Genomic DNA, 17482 nt, shown 5'->3' with positions numbered 1-17482 from the left:
CTGAAATGAGGAACTGGGTTTGTCATTAAATACAATAGAACATAAACATATCAAACGATTTTTATTCAAAAATATTCACGCAAAAATATTTATCATGACAATGCAAAGTTATTTTAATATGTCCACTTTCTGGATTGAAGAACACCTTGGTAAAACCCTCTCGCAGACTGGGAATAGGTACTTCTGAAATGGATGGGAATGGGTTGGGTAGTCCGAGCCTAGCAGTTCGACTACTGTTCTCCTCAGCGCTGCAGAGTTATCTCCAGCCTTGAACCTGCTCTTTATCCGACTCTCGATTTTTGGTGGAGGTATGCGCCAACTTTTGTCTCCGTACCAGTGGACCTTGGCCACTGCGGGAAGCTCCGAATTGGCAGTCATGCGGAGGAGTCTGTTCCCCTTATCGAGGAGAAAGATCCTGTCATTTCCGGAGGTCATTGCTGTAAAGGCAGCGACTTTCGTTGCAATTGCTGCGGTTATACGATGGCGGAAGGGCAGAATACCCGCTTCGATGCATGCGGCATCGGTGGGCGTTGACGGAAGAAGACCAGATCCGAACGTAGGTGTTGAAAGTTGGTGCTAGTATCTGCACGAGCTTTTCTGTGGCGATGCACGTCATCTCAAGACCGTACTGTAGGCGACTATCGATGACGGCTCTTGCAACCCGGAAACGAGTGTCGCGATTGTTAGACCGGTGAGGGCGAGAGATGGTGCAGATCAAGATGCTCCTACCGCGGCAGTCGATCTTGATCGCCTTAAAGTGCTGCTTGAAGTTGAGGGACCTGTCAACAAGTACCCCCAGAATCTTGACTGCATAGTTTTTTGAATTTTTACTCAAAATTACTAAAAACATTACCGTGTATATCCCAGAATTCTCACGTCACTTTTCAAAAGATCCTAAGTAAAAAATGTAAACAAATCGAGTTAAGCGATACAAACTATTGCTCTTCTATCATTGTATGTGATACAAAAACATCCATCCAAATTTACTTTCATTTATTTAAGATAATCATAGGTCAAACACTGTCCAATGTACAGTTTGAAATGATGGGTACATGATTGTTACTTTGGTCATGCCGACTGCCTAACATGATTGGTGCTCATTTTCTAAAGGCGGGGCCAATCTAAAGTTAGGTACTCTACTCTGAAATCTGTGAAAGGGAATCTAGTATCATCATTGGCGTTTCCTTAACCTCAATCTACCTGTGACCAACCATAAAAACAGTGGCGTCGCGTCCACATGTGCAACCTGTGCACGACACAGATTTTAATAGATTTTATGGTCACATTATAGCTGTACTTCTTTACTCCAGACCACAAGTGATCATGAATACACTTTTTTATAGTGTGACTCAATGAAATCTTTGACCTTGATTTGCTTCAAAAAGGATTAAATTCAGTTCAGATGGTCTGCTTAATCCCTAATGCATTGATTTCTAAGCATGTCGATATCACTACCATGACAAGACTCGTGGTAAGTTTGTGAATGGTCAAATGCCTGGTGTAAGCCAAGCAGACTTTCTATCACCTCTTGAAGCATACCACAAATTTTCCACAATATATGGCGGTTTACATCACTAGTTGTAATTGGAACTTTCAGCAGTCACGCGTCAAACGGGAGCAACACGAAAACAGCAGTCTGGTACGCTTTGGACGTGTATCATACTTGCAAATCGGTTTGAATGTGTGAGTTCAAATTAGAAGAACATTTGTGATGTATGGGTGCCTAAAGCGTGCATTTTTCGCTGTGCACTTAGATATCTGATTGCAGACAAAGAGAGTAATGGAGAAAGAGAGCGCAATAGCTCGCTCTCACTCTCTTGTCAGTTGTAAATCTCTCAATTACCGATGGATGCGCCGTTGCGCCAGTCACAACTTATGAGCTTCCCCTGGTTCATTCTGATAGTGTTGTTCTGATGAATAAAGTGTTGATTAATTCAAGTTTGCTACCGAGGGGACTTCATAAATTTTCTCTAGATTTTGACACTGTTTTGTATCAACAAATGTTTTAGGAAGTGTTTGACGGATATTCTTTATTCCTCTTCAGTCGAAAAAGTTGGCCTTGTGATAAAAACGAGAATTAGTTACGTTTTGCAATTCCTCTTACTTCGGTTAGCGCGAAAAGGACCATACTAGTGTTCAAATCATACGTTAGGTAGTGATTAATATAGTAATTGAGAATATGTCCCTCGAATTCATGGAGCTTTTCAATGCAAAAACTAATATGTGGTGGTAAACTATTCGAAACAAAGTTTGGTGCACAGGTAAACAAATGAGGCACGCGACGCCTCTGCCTAAAAATATGAACAATTATCAAAATATTGCTTGCAATGGATAGATATCGAGTGACATGACATTAAATCTGGTTTTGAAAGCTGGTGCACAGGTAAAAAGTGAGATTGCGGGATGCCAGTGGTACAAATGACTTAATTTTGAGTTCTTTCGTTTCTCCGTGTACAAATTATTGAAAAATGTCAGACGCCATTTTGAAACAAAATTAAATACATGATCCAAAATGGCCGATTTTTGCAAATATAGCCAACAAAATTTTAAAGCAAAACGAAGAAGGTCGAGTATTAATTTTTTATACTATTTGTGCCTGATACTGGTCGGGTTTAAGAAAACTGTTCAATATTATGAGGCTTGAAATTAATGAAAAGTTGTAACAGTGATGTGTGAGATCTTAAACCTAGAAAAATCCTATATACGCCAGAAGTCAATTCAATACCCATGGGGAAATTTTCTAGATTCTGACATGAAATATTTCAAGGTTTTAAAATTTAACCCTTAAATGCGCCATGTTGTTTTAAAACAACATACCGGAAAACGATCCAGATCACATAAATTTTACAAGTTTTCCAATAAATGATGCATTGTAGTAGTTCTTAAATCTTCAAATGAGAAAATAAGTAAACTGGAAGTACTGTGTCAAAGTTTGTTGTTCAGATTTTTACTGTCAAAACATGAGAAAGCGAATACCTACGATAAGTTAGACATACGTTATTTTAGCTCAAATATTTCGTGCGATAAATACAGGTAAGTGTTTAAAAAATTTACTAATCTATAGTAAATTATGTTATCTAAAGCGAGTGATAACAGTTTTGCGAAAGAAACAATGAAACATGCGTTTTTTGTCCAAACATTGTGTGTTGTTTTAAAACACCATTGCGCCTTTACAGCGTCTTTTAATTCCTTCTAGGTAAAAATGGCATGTTCTATTGATGAACAGATTCTACGATATTTGGAGATGATTCTGAGGATGGTTTTAACCAGTCAGATTCAGATTTTGAGTATGAGCATGAGCACTATACATCGGTACAGATCTCGATGACTCCGACTCAGAATTTGACGACGCACAGCCTGTCCCGGAAGAACTTTCAGATGAGGAATTCAGTTCGAATGGACAAGCTGGACCCTCTGCCAAACCTTTGAAAAGGACTATTGCTAAGCCTGTCTGGCAGAACGGAAACACGGACTTCGATCAAGATAAGATAATTTTCCAGGGTGATGCCAGGTTACCCGATGAGTTGTTGGAATGCGAAACGCCATACGATTTTTTCTCGTATTTCTTCACAACGGACCTGAGGGACAAAATCGTCGACGAAAGCAATACTTATGCAGCTCAAAGGAATATCTCCAATCCGGTATGCATCACCAGAACCGATTTGAATAAATATCTGGGTATATTGATATACAGCTCGGTACCTAAGCTACCGAATATGAAGTCATATTGGTGTAGCAAATATGGTTATGATCCTATTCGGTCAACTATGTCTCAGTCTGCATTCCTCAAAAATGGATCCATTCTTCATTTCAACAATAACGAAGGAATATTGTCTAAGGAAGACCCTCAACACGACAGACTCTATAAAATACGACCAGTTATAGAATCCCTTAGAGAAAGTTTCGGCAAAGTACCCATGGAACAGAAGTTATCTGTCGAGGAGCAAATGTGTGCTACGAAAATGGCTCACTATATGAAGCAGTATTTACCTAATAAACCACACAAATGGGGCTTCAAGTTGTTTCTTCTTTGTAGCATAAATGGCTTTGCTCATGATTTCGAATTTTATTCTGGAGCAGTAAGCATATTAATCTGTTACCAGGTGAGCCAAATTTGGGTGAAACCGGAAATGTAGTTACAAGATTGATACGATCCATGCCATATTTTGTACTTTGACAATTCCTAAACCTCTTTTCCTCTGGTAACACATCTTGCCAAAGAAGACATCCATTCCCTCGGTACAGTAAGGGTAAACCGATTGAAAAATGTGAAACTGCCGGATAAGAAGGAAATTATGAAGAAGAATAATCCTAGAGATTTTACAAGGAATGTATTACAACTGTTGATGGTGTCCAAGTTAGTGCGATACATATGTTGGAGCGGAACCAGTCAGCACAATATCCAGGTATGACAAGAAAACACATAAACGAACATCCATACAATGTCCGAAAGCGGTGAGGGAATACAACGCGCACATGGGTGAAGTGGACCTTATGGATAGCTTCATTGGTCGTTACCGAATAACAGCAAAAACTCGCAAGTGGACCATTCGTCTGTTCTATCACCTGCTAGATATGGCTATCGTGAATGCGTGGATAATCTACAAGAAGGTTTCACATGCAAATAATTGAGATATTTTGACCCTCAGGAAATTCAGGCTAGTTGGCAGACACTCTCTGCAACCTTGGTTTGCCATCTACAAAACGTGGTAGACCGAATAGCTCAGGGATTGAGCAGAAACTACAGCAGAAGAAGCACAAAGGTCCTGCGCAGCCAGCACCAACTAAAGATGTTCGACTGGATCAAGTTGTGGTCAGATAATCAGAGCCGATGCAAATATCCAAATTGTAAAGGTTTTACCTCCAAATACATCCAACATTTTTTTAGATTGCGTCTGACAGCAAACCATAACGTGTCTGATTCTTAGAAATTATATAATATCCTTATAGGAATCATTTAGGAAAATCATCACAATCTTGAACTTTCGAAACTCTGGAACATTGATATGTTTTTAAGATCTCAAACTTAATTTTCGATATCTTGTACTAAGGAAAACGCAATAATTCCGAGTTTGTAGAAATACTCAACATTCTAAGTGAAATATTCTAGAGATCGGTCTTAAAATATTTATTAACATAATGCGATATAGGAGGATATAGTTACAACACATATATTACAGGATTCCAATCCGATCTGATAGCACTGGCACGACATCTTTTCGTCATAATCGCATTCACAACACCCAGTAAACACTGGACGGAAAGAAGAAGAAGACAAAAAAAAAGCTCGGCTAGCAGGGCGCGAGCATAAAAACATTAGCGCCAATTCTTTAATCATCCCTTCTCCATGCTGTTGCTGGCTGTGGAGCTCTGTCAGAGCTATGCTTCTACTGCTGCTCTTTCTTTCTTTCGTTTCGATGCCTGTGGAAATGATGATGCGAGCATAGATTATTTTCTCGCTCTCTCACTTTCGCTCGAGTTCGATTTTTTAATTACACCTTTTTCTTCATTCCTGCCTGGCTGACATGGCTGGCTAATCACTCGGATCGGCCTCAAGAAGAAGTATTAGGTAGCAGGAAAACATGGATGCAACATTCCGCAATATGCCTTGCTCTTCCCCCCATCGCAACACCACTACCGGATGGTTATCCTTCTGGGTGGTAGGCTAATCCTTACTGTCCCATACAAATAGGTGATATAAAAGTCACTCCTTTTTCCACTTTTTCCTACGTCAGCCATTCCCACCGAAGCCAGGAAGTTGCGAATGGAAGAAAACAAAATTTCTCTTCCCATGGTGTTCACATTGCACACAGATACATTAACACACTGCACACACTATTTGCTTCGTTTCCTTGGCTGTGGGTAAAAGATTTCTCTTCGCGGCCCGTTTCGATTCGATCCAGCAGCAGGCACAATCAACATCATCAGCACAAAACGTCAAAATGGAAGAGCAGCAGCATTCGAGGGATTTCGGATGAGCCCCAAATCCACCGATCCGATGCTCTAATGAAAAATTCCTTCACTTCCGGACTGCTGTCGCAGCTAGCCAAAAGCGAAGCGTAATAACACTCCCCATACGGGTGCGAAAATTCAATTCACCTTCTTCCTGCTTGATCCGGATCTTTCCGTCGTTCACGGGAGCTCCACTGCGCCAATCCCCTTCGGGAATTTGGAAATATCTTCCTGCTCCTCCAGCGTTACTCCTCTGATCTGGCGAGGAACGCGAAAAATTATCTCAAGAGCTCACTCATAAACACATCCACATTCGGAAGGCAGAAGAAAAAAAAAAACACTACACACTCCGACTGCCGTTTTTTCTTCCACCCAGTGGTGCTACTGCTGCGAGTGCTTCTTTCTTGCTGCTGGCTGACCAGCGGAACGCGTTTTGCACCCTTCGCGTCCGGCCCTAACTCGGAAAAATATTTATTTCAACACTCGATAAACCGCGCACCCGACCCGTTGCCACTGCAAGTCCAAATTGATTTTCACTCGGAAGCACAATCCCTACAATCTAGTACTATTTTCTGGAGGCACAATCCGCGCGACGACGACGACAATGGAAAACGAAAAATCTGCACAATCTCGTTTTAGACTCGATGGAGAAAAATGGTTGCCTCTTTTTTCGCAGCTTGGTACGATTGTGTGGTCGCTCGCTTTCGTCTTCATACACTCCTCGCGTTCGAACGGACACTACTTTGGACCGCTCTGCGTGCGAGTAGCAGACGAAGGCAAAAGAACACGGAAAACGGCTGCTGGTGTGCGTGCGATGTTGGCTGTTTTGACTGTTTGGAGCTGTCACTTTTTCGTGTGCGGCAAAACTGATTGGCGCGGCGCGTTGAATTTAGGGATGTTTTTGAAGGCGGCGCCGTAACGGGGGGTGATTGTTTTGACGCGATGTGAGTGTTTTGGATTAGTGACGGATAGATGGCAGGTTTTTCCTCCTGTTTTATCCAGACGGTAGAAAAACGTTCCCTGCAATGCACTGTGGTTTAAAAGTGCAAATTCGTGAACTTAATTGTTTTCTGAAATGTACGTACGTTTTAGCATTGAGGTGTCTTCAGAAGATTTTCATAGTTTTGGATTCCGCACCTTTTGGAATGTTCACCTTAATTTTTCTTAAGGTGCAACTGCACTTCAAAAAACTAACTTTTTTATATTAACAGATATCGAGATGATGTCTTCTACAAAGTTGTAGGGCTTTCTATTTCAAGAAACTTTGCTGAAGACATCAAGTTGCCATGACTTCATTGTATGAAGATATAAGAGATTATTTTCCAGTTGCACCTTAAAATCAGTTGTTTGAGTTTTTCTATGTCTTATTCACGTTGTATCTCTTTGGTGTATTCTGCAAAGTTTTAGATAATATCTAAACACACAACTTTTCTCAAGACACCAAAGTGCTATGATTTGATTAACGAGAGATACAGTGATTTTTAAGCAAAAAATCACCCTTTTTCAAAAAGCTATAACTAAGCTGGCCGCAAATTGCCGCACTTGCAACAAGTTTCATTTGAAAGCTCAAAATTTGTATTTGAAATGTTGTGGAGATCATTAGTATCCGTTAGTATCCTGAAAACTGTGGTGGATTTTAGTAAACAAAGATTTAAGATTTTTGTATGGGGCTATTCAAGTAAAAACGATATTTTGCTAACTAACAATGGTCTTGATTTTTTGTTTAATTTCTAGTTTGTTTTTACTTATTCTAAAGTAACTTAAAAGTAAAATAACATGTAAGATTAATCAAAACATAACACCGAATTTAAAAGTGATGTTTTTAATATAAAAAGCTTTTGACATCCTCTCTTACACAATGGACCCTTTGATATCGAGCTAGGGAGATTCGACTGTAATTTGTTTTTAAGGAGGAAAAATGATCAAAGTAACTATATATTTTATTTGAAAAAAAAAAAATAGTTTGTCGGCTGCTGTCGTAAGACCTGTTACTGCATTTCAAGTACCAAGAGAAGATCAGAACATCGTTTTCAAGAAACATCCATCGAAAATGTCCAATTATTCATCAGGTATTGATTTTAATCTTCGTAAAACTTATTGAAAATTGTGAAACATTGAAGGAACATGTTAACTTTTTTGTTCAGTTAAAATTGATAAGCGTAAGTTGCTGCAACTCTGGAAGGAAACCCAAGGAAGTGAAATTGAAAAAGTTCGAAAAATGAGTCAAGAAGTGTATAAAGCGTACAACATTGACGAGTCCGATTTAAATAGAGATGATGTGGAGAAGGCTCTGTTACCGATTGGCAAATATTTTAAAAAGCTTTATCGCAAGTTCCACCGATCCGAGACAAAAATGATCAAATGCAATATCCGCTACTTCGAAAAACCCTTCAATCTTCCCACTCTCTTGCTCTCTGAACTTCCTTCAACAAGCCGAGGTAGAACAACGACACCTTTCCGAGATAGTTCTGATGCTGTAAAACGCCGAAAGACTGCGTATCTAAGACGGGGTCATTCCGTTAGCAACTTGACTTACGCTACTCAAATGAAGTTGCGTGAAGGTGGATCCGTAGATGCGGCAAAAGTAGTGAAGGAAGCAACAATGACAACCCCTACCCGAGCATCAAAGATACTTGTTTCGTGGAGAAATTCTCAGGAGAAGCAGCCCTTACAGTATTCTGACCTGGAAGCACTAGCAATGATCATAGATGCCAACTTGACCAAGTCACAATACCTCAAAATCCAAGGAGAAGCAAAACTGAGAAACGTGAATATTTACCCGTCGTACAACAAAATTGTCTATGCCAAGAAACAGTGCTATCCGGAAGATCAATTTATTATGGTTGATGAAAAAAATGCCGAAGTAAATCTTCAAAAGCTTTTGGACAATACCTCAAGTAGGATTGTTTTGGCAAACAAGGAGCATCTTGAAGATTTTTCAGATGACGAGCTTAAGCAGGTTGTACCTTTTTTATTTTCATTATAGAGACTTTGAACCAATAATTTATTTTCCTCAGGTTGTACTTTTGGTAAAATGGGGATTCGATGGCAGCAGCGGACATGCGGAATACAAACAAAAATTTGATAATGACGGCGGAGAATCTAGTGATTCAAATATGTTTATTACTTCCTTAGTTCCTATTAAGGCAGATGTAAACGGAAAAGTTTTGTTCCAAAATCCCCGACCATCATCAACCCGATTCTGTAGACCTGTGAGGATTCAGCTCGTGAGTGAAACTACGGAAGTATCAATCAACGAGAAGAAACATATAGAGAATCAGATTGACCAGCTTGTTCCAACAGTAATTACGGTAGAAGGCCGTACCATTATTGTGCGCTATGAGATGGTTTTGACAATGGTAGACGGAAAGGTCTGCAATGCTGTTACGGGCAACAAATCGTCACAAACTTGCTATATTTGTAATGCAACCCCGAAATTGATGAACAATCTTGATTCAGTAACTGAACGCGTGGAGAACAGCGATGCTTTCCAGTTTGGGCTTTCAACTTTGCATGCCTGGATCCGGTGAGATTTATTAAAATTAAGTGTTAAGTATTATGGTTTGATACAATATCAATATTTTATAGCTTTATGGAATACTTTCTTCACTTGTCTTACCGACTTGAAATTAAAAAATGGCAGGTAAGAGGACAGAATGTTCAAGCCATGAAGATTAGAAAGAATCAAATCCAAAAACGGTTCAAAGTGAAAACTGGCCTGATTGTTGACAAGCCTAAGCCTGGAGGATCTTGAACGTCCAACGACGGCAATACTGCCCGACGTTTCTTTTCCGATCCCAAGAAAACAGCTGCAATAACTGGACTGGATGTGACAGCACTGGAACGATGTGGTACCATATTACAGGTAATAAAATGGAATACTGAAAAACCAGATGTACATACAAATAATACAATATTCTTAGGTATTAGCGTAAGGGCACAAAATCAACACGGAACTGTTTTCTAGTTATTGCATTGAAACAGCAAAGTATCTAGTGGACCTATACCCCTGGTACTACATGCCAGCTTCAGTGCATAAAATCCTGATTCATGGTGCCCAGGTCATCAATCATTTCACGGTTCCTATCGGACAGCTTTCCGAAGAAGCACAGGAATCGAGGAATAAAGACCTCAAACGATACCGCCGAGACCACACTAGAAAATGTTCCAGAACGATCTTGAATCTTGATTTGATTCGCCGTTTGCTAGTGTCTTCAGATCCACTAATCTCAAGCATGCGGAAAAGCCCCAAAAAGGAGACAAAAAATTTGTCTCAAAACGCAAAGTTCTTGTTGAGCTTAGATGATGGAGAAGAAATGGATTCGGAGGAGGAACATGATGTTTCAGATGATTTTGAAGTTTAATTTGTTTATCAGAAATTTTTAATTGTTGCTTTGGTTTTATGTTTGGATTAGTTTAACATGCTATTTTACTTTTAAGTTACTTTAGAATAAGTAAAAACAAACTAGAAATTAAACAAAAAATCAAGACCATTGTTAGTTAGCAAAATATCGTTTTTACTTGAATAGCCCCATACAAAAATCTTAAATCTTTGTTTACTAAAATCCACCACAGTTTCCAGGATACTAACGGATACTAATGATCTCCACAACATTTCAAGTACAAATTCTGAGCTTTCAAATGAAACTTGTTGCAAGTGCGGCAATTTGCGGCCAGCTTAGTTATAGCTTTTTGAAAAAGGGTGATTTTTTGCTTAAAAATCACTGTATCTCTCGTTAATCAAATCATAGCACTTTGGTGTCTTGAGAAAAGTTGTGTGTTTAGATATTATCTAAAACTTTGCAGAATACACCAAAGAGATACAACGTGAATAAGACATAGAAAAACTCAAACAACTGATTTTAAGGTGCAACTGGAAAATAATCTCTTATATCTTCATACAATGAAGTCATGGCAACTTGATGTCTTCAGCAAAGTTTCTTGAAATAGAAAGCCCTACAACTTTGTAGAAGACATCATCTCGATATCTGTTAATATAAAAAAGTTAGTTTTTTGAAGTGCAGTTGCACCTTAAGAAAAATTAAGGTGAATATTCCAAAAGGTGTGGAATCCAGAACTATGAAAATCTTCTCAAGACACCTTAATGCTAAAACGTACGTACATCTCAGAAAACAATTAAGTTCACGAATTTGCACTTTTAAACCACTGTGCAATGTGGCGTCTTGCAGTGAAACTTTTCCAAGCTTTCGCCACCTACATTTCGAAGTGAGAACTACTAGAAGGAGGATAGTTTCCAAATTCTCCAAGTAAATCAGACGAATTTGGGGGCAAATCGGTACATAAATAAAAAACTAATAATTTCCGGTGGAAACTTTTGCTTGAATCGTGTAAGAAAACGTGTTTGCAAACTAACTGTTATTATTTCGGTATGGATCGGAGATGTTTTCATGGAAAATTAGGCACAACAAGTTTACACCCACAGGTAGAGGTTACCTCCTGCGCAGCTGCATTTTTCGGAAAATGGTGAATTTGTGCGATTTCCACTAGGATGAAAGTGGAAATTAAGTGAATTTACTTAGGAAAGATTGTATCATGCTGTTGATAATGGAGAAATGGTTGTATAGGACGCCAATTTTCAATAAATGTTCATTTTGGCCTTTTTTAGGTAAACATATTGATACTCACAATTTTCGACGGAAAACGCAATGGAACTTGATTTACTCAACACGCATCATACTATAAAATGGTGCTCGATGGTTTATAAAGTGTTAACAAGATGACAAATCATCTTTATTTTGAGTAATTTAGCAATTTACTTCTTTTTACATCATACGTACGATGCAGCATTGATGGAGCCGTGAAATGAAATGAATATATCTTATGAAAGTTCATCTGGAAAAGTCAAAGATGCACATCAGTCTGATCGTAAAAACATTTTCTTCTTCAATTCGAATGTTATATTGGAAGGATTTCACGCAGGCTTGATGAAAATTATGATTTAATGCAAATTTTCACGAATTTTATATGCAGTCTGTCAACATTATCATCATCATGCAGTGGCGACATCTGCGTCGAGCTTTTACGGCAATCTTCCAATCGAAAGTTTCGATTCGAAACAGAGTAAAAAGTTTGATTGGGAGATTTCCGTAAAAGCTCGACGCAGATGTCGCCACTGCATGATGATGATAATGTTGACAGACTGCATATATAATTCGTGATAATTTCGCACATGACACATGACACATTCAACAGGGCATAACTTTTTTACCATTGGGTAAAAATCAACCAAATTTTGTACACTTTCTCATTGATGTGTATTGTGTACATGCTGTCAAACTCGAAGTCGTGTTTTTCGATTCAACGAAAATGGAGGTGAACCAACGCGAGTTGAGAGAACAAATTCTTTCCAAACACCTGGAATTTCCTGACCTGTCGCACCGGCAGTTGGGAAAAATGTTGAACATTCACCATTCAACCGTCTCCAGAGTGTTGAAGTGGTTCCAGGAGCGGTTGACGTTGGACCACGGCAAAGGAGCTGGAAGAAAACCGGGACCGGAGAACAAAAAGACGGAGGGAAAGGTGAAGCGGATGATTAAAGCAAATCCCAACGTCTCAAGCCGTGATTTGGCTAAAAAGATCGCAAAGAAGAGAGCTGGACTACATACATACAAGGTACAGAACTTCCCAAACCGCGATGAGCGGCAACAATCGACGGCTAAAACTCGGGCACGGAAGCTCTACGAGAAGATGCTGACAAAATATGGCTGCTGTGTGATGGACGACGAAACGTATATAAAAGCCGATATTAAGCAAATTCCGGGGTTGGAGTTTTTCACCGGCAAGAGCAAGTTCGATGTGGACGACAAATTTAAGAAGAAGAAAATGTCGAAGTTCGCCTCCAAATATCTCATTTGGCAGGCCATCTGCTCTTGCGGACTGAGGAGTGAGCCTTTCGTGACAAAGGGCACAGTAAATGGCGAGATCTACAAATCTGAGTGCCTCGAGAAGCGCCTTTTGCCGTTCTTGCAGCAGCACGACGAAGCTCCGCTATTTTGGCCAGATTTGGCATCATGCCACTATTCTAAAAGTGTCCTGGAGTGGTATGAGGCCAATTCTGTCCATTTTGTTCCAAAGGACATGAATCCGCCAAACTGTCCGGAGCTGCGCCCGGTGGAGCAGTACTGGGCAATAATGAAGCGGGAACTTCGGAAGAGCAAGAAAACAGTCAAAGACGAGAAGGACATGTTAAGAAAATGGAAAAAAAAACTGAGAAACTGGTACCGGATGACACTGTAAAGACTTTGATGGAGGGCATCAAGCGAAAATGCGTTCAATTTTACACTCAAGGCTCCATCGATTAACTTTTCTTTTGATTTTTGAAGTAAATATATGTATAAAACTACCCTAAAATTTTGGTTTGATTCTAAACATTATAAGAAAATTGGCATGACATTTTCGGTGTCGCAATAATTTCGTGTTCGCCCTTTAGAGGTAACTCTAAGACTAGAAGGTCCCGAAATAACGTACTCAACTTTTTGGCTCAGCTCTGGTACTCTCTTCGGTCCCAAGCTAAACGATTCACCCCTCGAAACATAGGAAAAACCAATAACCCCTCATTTTATCTGTCAAACTTTCATAGCAAATCAAAACAAACATTGCGTAGTACTAGAATTTCGACTAGAATGGGATACGTTAATCGTTTGCTTGGGACCAATAGGCTATTCAAGTAGTGAGCCAATTTAAAATCGTTAGTTTCGTATTGATTGTTGGTTGTATCATGCTGGTGGTAACCCAACAAACAATTCAAAGTCACAAATAAGCATACACACAAAGAACAAAAGTTGTTCCTATAAAAATAATGAAACTTCAATATAAAAGTTTCTCCAATTTTGTAGTTTTAACAACGAAAATATTCAAAATCAAAACATTTTTTTCGGATTAACAGTGTTTCTTTCAATTTCAACTTGTAATTTCAAAAGTTATTTTTTTTAAATAAAAGTCGCAGATCTTTCAAAACTTCCTCGTCATTGCGAAGATTTTGGCATCACTTAACCTTCGTTTGCCGCTAAATTTGAAAGCGTGAAAAATAAACCGTGTCTTCTACGTTTCCACATTACTCTTCCGTCGGTATCTCTTTCGAACTGGAATCGGTTCCCAAAAAGTGGTACGGCACCTCTAATTCATTTTCATCGGATTGCAGGTGATCGTCAAAGCAGCCAAGGGAAGCAATCTTAGATGAAACATAAACTCTATCATAACATGGCGGTAATGATGGCGCTCTCGGGCAAAAGAAACAATTCATGTGCTGGAATTGAAGGTAATTTGGTTTAATTTTCAATGAATTTCCGATTGTTCTAATTGAGATGTTTTAATTTTCAGCAGCCTCAGTCTTGCCGGAAAGGAAGGTTACTCCCACCTCGACTCTCACCCCCATCAAGATGCCACTTTCATTCAAGTACCCCCACACCGCCACACCGAGTCCGTCAGGAGCAAATTATTCCAGCTTTGATCAACAATCTGTAAAATAATACAATTCATATAGTAAAAGCATCGGGAGCGTCACTTCTGCTGCTTTGAAATGGACAATATAATTATTTTAAAAAATAAATTAGAATAAAAGGAATTTCCCTGGTTATTTCTTTTAAAAAATAAAAGTAATTGATTTAAAACTAATTCACATTTGAGATAAAAGCGTATGTAATTGCGATTAAAATGCTTATAATTTGAATTAAAATTTGTTATATGTCTATTTAAAAACTATAGGCTTTCAGTTTGACAGTTCTACAATTCGATTTGAAAGTTTCAACTTTTAAAAGTAGAAAGAGAGCTACTTTTGAATTGACAGTTAGGGGACTTTAGTTTTGAATGCTAAATACTTTCTACCAAAAAGAACCAACGCTAACTTTTAATTTTACCAATGTTTTTTTTTTTCAAATTTATTAACGATTATTTTTTGTGTGTACACATTGAATAAATGTTGTATAAGAGTGTACAATCATAGAGGTAACTCTAAGACCACTGGGTCCTGAAGAAATTCATTATTATTTTTTTCTCACTCAGTACCAGAACAACGGTCCCAAGCAGTCCCAAGCTATTTCACTCACCCCTGCATGTTCTGCATGAATCCACACACCCCTGATGTTATCTGTCAAACTTTCATAGCGAATCAAAACAAACATAGTGTAGTAATAGAATTTCAACTAGAATAGGGTACGTTAATCGTTTGCTTGGGACCAATAGGCTACTAAAGTGGTGAGCCAATTTAAAATCGTTAGTTTCGTATTGATTGTTGGTAATATCAACGTCCAAGGTTCGGTTCCAGTCTGCTCCGATTTATAATTGGGTTGTTTAACTTCGAAAAATATACCGATTTTTATACATCATCTGAAAGAGCTTTGTTTTCTGAGCGCAACGATATTTTTATCGATCCTGTAGACGTTCATCTCGATTTTTAAATCAATATTTAAATTTTTGATCGTTGACACTAAATCTATTCGTTGACGGCTCGTTTCCATACAAAGTCCCACCAAGGGGCGCTAAGATGGTGATTTTTGCTCATGTAATCGTACTTATTTAAAATAGTTCCAGTGTACCAAAATTGATGAAATATTGGATTACGGTTCCATTTTTAATGCAGATAACGAATCTTTATTTACCCCAATACCCCTAAACAACCCAATTGTTTTGTCAACATTAAATTTAAAAATCATAAGACAAATCAATGAAATTCATACTGATTTATAAGTGTTTCTTATAGAATTCTTACGTTATTTTGCCTGTATGTGGGAGTGAGCTGTCAGTTTGTTAGTTTATGCGGTAGTTAACGGTTGTCAAATAATTGCAACACAGAGACCACTATCAAGATAGCGCTATAACATGTTATAACTCTGTAGTCTGAACGTACTATTAGCACAAACGAAGTGACAGACGACTAACTGGCGAAGAAATCCATTTAAATAATGTGGTTCACTGTAATAGAATTTTCTTGGAAGCTTGTGCCATCATCCACCAGATGGGTTAGTTTTTTTGTTTTGATTTGAACAAAGTTGATTTTGTGAACAATGATTCTTTGACAGTGTGCAAAGAGTGCGTATCATTTTGTCATTTTTTTTATGCATTTCAGTTTTGAGTAGAGTGAAAGAGATATAACCAAAACATTCTAGTACATTTGGTGAAAATGCTAGTTCAATCTAGAAGTAGTGTTGCCATGTGGTACAATCCAGTAGTAGTGGTGTTGCCATGTGGTACACTGAAAAATTGCAATAGCAGGTTAGTCACCAAAGTTTTCGAGCCGCTCCGTCTGTCACTTCGTTTGTGCTATTAGTGTCAAACAGTGAAGTTGTTATTTTGCTTTAAATCTTGAAAGTCTTATGGGATCAAAAAAAAAATATCCTTGTGCTCAGAAAACGAAGCTCTTTCAAATGGTGAATAAAAAACGATTTTTTTTTTAATGAAAGAACCCAATTATTTTGTTAGGGGAATTTACGTATTCTCGGCAACCTAAGCAGCGACCTTCTTTCTATAGCCTTTTTCTCTAAGGAACGCACACATATGCAGTATTGGCACAAACGAAGTGACAGACGGAGCGGCTCGAAAACTTTGGTGACTAACCTGCTATTGCAATTTTTCAGTGTACCACATGGCAACACCACTACTACTGGATTGTACCACATGGCAACACTACTTCTAGATTGAACTAGCATTTTCACCAAATGTACTAGAATGTTTTGGTTATATCTCTTTCACTCTACTCAAAACTGAAATGCATAAAAAAAATGACAAAATGATACGCACTCTTTGCACACTGTCAAAGAATCATTGTACACAAAATCAACTTTGTTCAAATCAAAACAAAAAAACTAACCCATCTGGTGGATGATGGCACAAGCTTCCAAGAAAATTCTATTACAGTGAACCACATTATTTAAATGGATTTCTTCGCCAGTTAGTCGTCTGTCACTTCGTTTGTGCTGTCAGTTTGTTAGTTTATGCCTTGTTCAGACTGGAGAGTTATAACATGTTATAACGGTTGTCAAATAATTGCAACACAGAGACCACCATCAAGATAGCGCTATAACATGTTATAACTCTGTAGTCTGAACGTACTATTAGCACTATTAGTGTCAAACAGTGAAGTTGTTATTTTGCTTTAAATCCTGATTTAAAAATCGAGATGAAAGTCTTATGGGATCAAAAAAAAAATCCTACACAGCAAAAAAAAATGTAATATCGATCAATGTTATTCAAGCTGATGTATGAAATAATGATGTAATAGCAAAAAGCAGATACAATATTACATCAATGGATGTAATTTTGTTTGCAAAATCGATGTACATCGTACAATGTTATATTACACAACCGATGGATTGACCTGGTTGCAGCAGTTTGAATGTAATATTCAACTACTTTTTTTCCTGTTTAGTGCTCAGAAAACGAAGCTCTTTCAAATGGTGAATAAAAAACGATTGTTTTTTTTTTAAAATGAAAGAACCCAATTATTTTGTTAGGTAATGCTGGCGTCGAGGTTGGCGTTTGTTGCAAAACTGATGTTATGAATGCAGTTTAATAA

General features: G+C 38.3%; 1 protein-coding gene across 2 annotated transcripts in view; it reads right to left on the bottom strand.

Annotated features, from left to right (window-relative positions):
* Positions 1-17482, bottom strand: part of LOC135699880 (uncharacterized) — a 361603-nt gene that overhangs the window by 146593 nt on the left and 197528 nt on the right. The window contains exon 2 of one of the 2 annotated variants that reach the window (XM_065220243.1): positions 2342-3302. The exons of the other annotated variant lie outside the window; for it this stretch is intronic. The gene's annotated coding sequence lies outside the window, so the exon portion shown is untranslated. Of the gene's footprint in view, positions 1-2341; positions 3303-17482 lie in introns of those variants that run through there. 2 annotated transcript variants of the gene reach the window in all.

The sequence above is a fragment of the Ochlerotatus camptorhynchus genome, unplaced genomic scaffold (assembly GCF_037179485.1).
Source record: "Ochlerotatus camptorhynchus isolate MF236.1 unplaced genomic scaffold, CSIRO-AGI_Acam_v1.1 ptg000122l, whole genome shotgun sequence".
Lineage (NCBI taxonomy): Eukaryota > Metazoa > Arthropoda > Insecta > Diptera > Culicidae > Ochlerotatus > Ochlerotatus camptorhynchus.
Note: the sequence above shows the minus strand (reverse complement) of the source record. Positions and strands in the feature narration are given on the sequence as shown.